Source organism: Panulirus ornatus, chromosome 8, assembly GCF_036320965.1.
Source record: "Panulirus ornatus isolate Po-2019 chromosome 8, ASM3632096v1, whole genome shotgun sequence".
NCBI classification, from domain to species: Eukaryota; Metazoa; Arthropoda; class Malacostraca; order Decapoda; family Palinuridae; genus Panulirus; species Panulirus ornatus.
This window is the reverse complement of record NC_092231.1, coordinates 41,421,286-41,426,285: the sequence shown is the minus strand read 5'-3', so window position 1 is coordinate 41,426,285 and position 5,000 is coordinate 41,421,286.

Sequence of the window (5,000 nt, the reverse complement as noted above, 5' to 3'; positions counted from 1 at the left end):
ATCCCCTCCCGTCTATGGTTCAATATTTTGTGTCTCCGTCTACAGATTAGGAAGTTAAGATGCTACTACTGTCTTCCGGTAGATTACCTCGCGATGGACCATCAGATCTGTTGTCTGTCCTTCCAATGTGTTCATTCCTGCTTTGCTCCTCGTGTTTCTTCCTTTTCAGTAGGAAGTTCAGTACTATCCTCATTGAGCACATGTCCACTGACCTACTCTTTCCTCGATAACCTGAAGTACATCTGTTCTCCTCATTCATGGTCTCCCCCTTCTTCGCCTACCCCTTCATTTCTCTCTTTTGTAGCCATTTCACACACGTTTCCTACGTATTTTACAAGACCCGTTTCTAACCGCTTCATTTTGTCTAGTCACTTGCCATCCCTTCTCTACCCTGATTTTCAGTTACTCCACAGTAGCTTCGCAGAAGTTAAACCTTCCTTAAGTTGAAATCGTGACTCTCACTTATAATAAACTGAATCCAATCAAAACTGTCATAACTTAAAGCGGGATTTCATGCCATGTGGATTCGTTGGGCTGGATCCTAGCTCACATTGCTTCTCCGATTTTATTTCAACCTCTATATTGCATGTCTACCTGCCTAACAAGATCCCTGCCTCACTTGCGACACCCTCTTTCCTCCCTCACACACACACACACTCTCTCTCTCTCTCTGTACCTCTCACTAAACACTTCACGCCCTCTTCACTCGCTTTACCTCACACTCAATCTGCACACTCCCTCGCATACTCAACCTCTCACTTGATATACTTCACAGTTTTCAACATTTATTTTTTCCCATTTTTCAGCTTCTCATTCTTTCACACGCTCGACTTCTCCGGCCCGTTACCCTTCAACTCTCAGCCTTGTCTCGGTTCTGTTTCCTCTTATTATCTTTATTCATGCGAATCAAATTTGTCTCCTAACCTCATACTTAAGAGTTCTTTCATCAAACTCCTTGCATCTGACTCAGTACCATCCCCTTCCACTCATCATTGGCTCCCATTGTCGCAATTGTCCCAGTCTTCTTTTTTTTTTCCCTTCCTAAGTCCATGGCACTCATATCCAGCCCCTTTCTAATCTGTTCTAAGCGTGGATCATCTCGCTATCTCTCACCTCCTCAGAGACAGTGGTCCCTTCCTACGAACCAGACTCGAGGGGATGTGAGTACGTAGTGGAACGTGAGTGCAAGTATATTTTCGTGTTCGTGATGGGAGCCATTCGTGTTCCACATCATTCGCCTCAGTGATTCGGGTCTTTAGACCCTGATTTAGGAGCAGATCCATTTGTTTGTCTGTTCGTAGTCCATGTTGAACATGTCTATTTGTCAATTCTTATAAAATGTGGCTGCAGACATTATATCATTATATTCAATATGTTGCTTCGGATCTAGCATTATGACACAATCCATAACAGAGCAGATCTGATCTTATGTCACTCCTTTGATGGTGCAAATCCCATGTTATCACATATGTGTTGGTACTGTTTTCGTATCAGCACGAAACAAGTGACGGTAATGATCCCATATCATCATTTGTCACATTGCTTTGATTTCCTACTTTCACATAACATATGTTCTTGCAGGTCCAGTGTTATCTTATTACATGTTGGTGCAAATGTCGTTCAAGTGCTGATGAAAAATTCCTGTTATCACATAATAAAAGCTGATGCCCTGTTATCATTCGTATTCAGGTTGCTGCAGATTCTCGGGTGACTGAGTTTCAATGTAGATCACATGTTGGCGTGAATATCATGTTCTAAATCCTGCGTTGACGCAAAACATATGTTCACACAGTCCTCGTGTCTTTTGTTGCTCCTATGTTTGTTGGTGTGGACGCCACTTGGTGCAGATCCCATACAAATGCAATTTACAAGTAAGGAGCCAACTTGGAACCCGGACCTTAGAGGATCAGATGTTATATACATCAGATCCTACGTACGTATAGATCCAATGTTTGTATAGCCTGTATGTTGGCTCAGATCCCATGTTAGCGACGCTCTCGTGATGGTGATGCCCCCCTACGCTTAGGCTGAAACTCTCATATTAAAGCACATATAATACTGGGTACTTCTCCTGTGACACAGATTCTAAACTGCCTGGTAGATTCCATGGTAACACGGATCCAATATTGGCACAGATCCCAGTTTGGCATATATCCCAAGCCGGTGCAGATTACATGCCTTTGCACTCTGCACATTCCCGCAAATCGGATGTGGGAGCAGGATGAGTGTTAGTATATTCAGTTTTCTTCTTTACAGGATTTTCCCGTCGAGTTACACTCTTAACCCATACGAACCTGGTAGTATTTCACCTCCCACTAAAATACAAAGGAGAACAAACAAACAAACAAACAAGCAAACAAACAGAAATAAAGATTTAATTTCCCAATTTGTGCTAGAGACATTCCCCCAGTGGAGGTCCCTGGGTATGTTGGAGTCCTGGTGGAGGTTCTCTGGGTATGTTGGAGTCCTGGTGGAGGTTCTCTGGGTATGTTGGAGTCCTGGTGGAGGTTCCCTGGGTATGTTGGAGTCCTGGTGGAGGTCCCTGGGTATGTTGGAGTCCTGATGGAGGTTCTCTGGGTATGTTGGAGTCCTGGTGGAGGTTCTCTGGGTATGTTGGAGTCCTGGCGGAGGTTCCCTGGGTATGTTGGAGTCCTGGCGGAGGTTCCCTGGGTATGTTGGAGTACTGGTGGAGGTTCTCTGGGTATGTTGGAGTACTGGTGGAGGGTCCCTGGGTATGTTAGAGTCCTGGTGGAGGTCCCTGGGTATGTTGGAGTCCTGATGGAGGTTCTCTGGGTATGTTGGAGTCCTGGTGGAGGTTCCCTGGGTATGTTGGAGCACTGGTGGAGGTCCCTAGGTACGTTGGAGTCCTGGTGGAGGTTCCCTGGGTATGTTGGAGTACTGGTGGAGGTCCCTAGGTACGCTGGAGTCCTTGTGGAGGTTCCCTGGGTATGTTGGAGTACTGGTGGAGGTCCCTAGGTACGTTGGAGTCCTTGTGGAGGTTCCCTGGGTATGTTGGAGTACTGGTGGAGGTTCCTTGGGTATGTTGGAGTACTGGTGGAGGTCCCTAGGTACGTTGGAGTCCTGGTGGAGGTTCCCTGGGTACGTTGGAGTCCTTGTGGAGGCTCCCTGGGTATGTTGGAGTACTGGTGGAGGTTCCCTGGGTATGTTGGAGTACTGGTGGAGGTTCGATAGGTACGTTGGAGTACTGGTGGAGGTCCCCCCACCCCCCGTCTCTCTCTCTCAATCTCAATCTCTCCTTTCACTCTCCCTCCCTCACGTCGGAGAGCTTCGAACGCAGTATTGTACCAGGAGTGGCATGTGGGTGTTGAATTTCATTCTGGTACAGAGGGGTTTGATGTCTTTTATTTGATTTGTCTATAAATCTTTACGTGTATTCTAACACACACACACACGCAAACACAGACACACACACACACACACACACACACACACACACACACACACACACACACACACACACACACACACACACATGTATATCCCGGATGATTTTTACACTGGAAGATCGTTTCCAGAAAAGGAAATTGAAAGTTTAGAACGATAGGAAAAAATATATATGTTCGTTGACTGAAAGTGTACTAGAAGCTCTAGAAATCCTAGAAAAATTTCTTATGATAGAGGCGATGAAACCAGTGGATGTAATCGTCACGCGTTATGTCAATATTCGATTTCGAATCCAGTTAGGTACACTAGGGAACTTAATAAGTTATTTTCATAGGGATGACAACTAGGTAATGCTTGATCCAAAAGTCAAAGGTTATAACTTTCATATCTCTGTAATATTAGAAGAATACTATTCTCAAAGCTCTTGCAATATGCCAAGTGTAAAATAACTGATCAGTATGCAAAAATGACTTTTGTTCGACCTGTAATTATGTCATAAATAATAAACAGGAACTGATTTCCGTCACCGTAACAATAACATGTTACATCCGTGTTGCTACATAGCTCACAAAACACCCCAATTTTGCAGTTATGTAAAAATCTATCAATAAAAAGCAAGAGAAAAAAAAGATATGGGTGGAATTGAATGACCTGTTCAAAAGTGTTTTCACAGCAGAAGATGTTACTGCCTTAACCCCAGTGAGATGAAATGGGGAAAAGGTCTTAGAAGGCATTCATATATCCTGAACACACAATACTACACAGGGTCCTAACCCATAGAAATCCCCTGGTCATGATGAAATTCTAGCATATGTCCTGGAGCTGTGCGCAGCCTGTTCAGATGTTGAACCAGCCACTCGAAGTGTTGTTCAGGATGGCACTGGTGAAAGCTGATGTCCCTGGGAGAGGGGTGTGAACGTTGACGTCATTCCTGGCCTGGTGGCAGACACACACATGAAGAGAATAGTAAAACTGGCAAATTGTTTGGCCGAGAAATTTTAGATTAACTTCAGAATTATGGATGTAGAAATATTCAATAAAGTGATCACAGCGTACTCGCCCGAGTTTGAAATCTGGGAGTGGTAGACAGCTCACACCCAACCTAGGTGTTCATGCACCCCTCAGGGCCAGTCAGTAAATGGGTTTCTGGCTTTAAGCCAGGGTATTTGCGAGTTTGTACATAATAGATGAATAAACAGGCAACGGTTTATTGAATTCAGGCAGCCATTCTGTTAAAAATATATAGCTGAGATATTCTAGATTTTTTGGGAGATCATACTAGTAACTAGTTAATCAATCACGAAAGACCTTAAGATCAAAAAGGAGCTTGAAGCTTCTTATCTTTAGATAAGCACATAGGTGAGGTACATCTAAACAGAGCAGAAGGTTTTACAGAGCAAAGTCTATAGTTTATACATTGAACATTTGGTGGTGATTAGTTGAACATTGAGTGACGTAAAGCTATATACTGATTGAAGTGCAGTAATATTTTGTTCGCATATGTATTTAATGGTGAACACCAAGTGATGAGTATTTTCACTTTCGTAGCGTTGCAGTAAAATGATAGTTAACATTCACATAACTATGGGAAACTA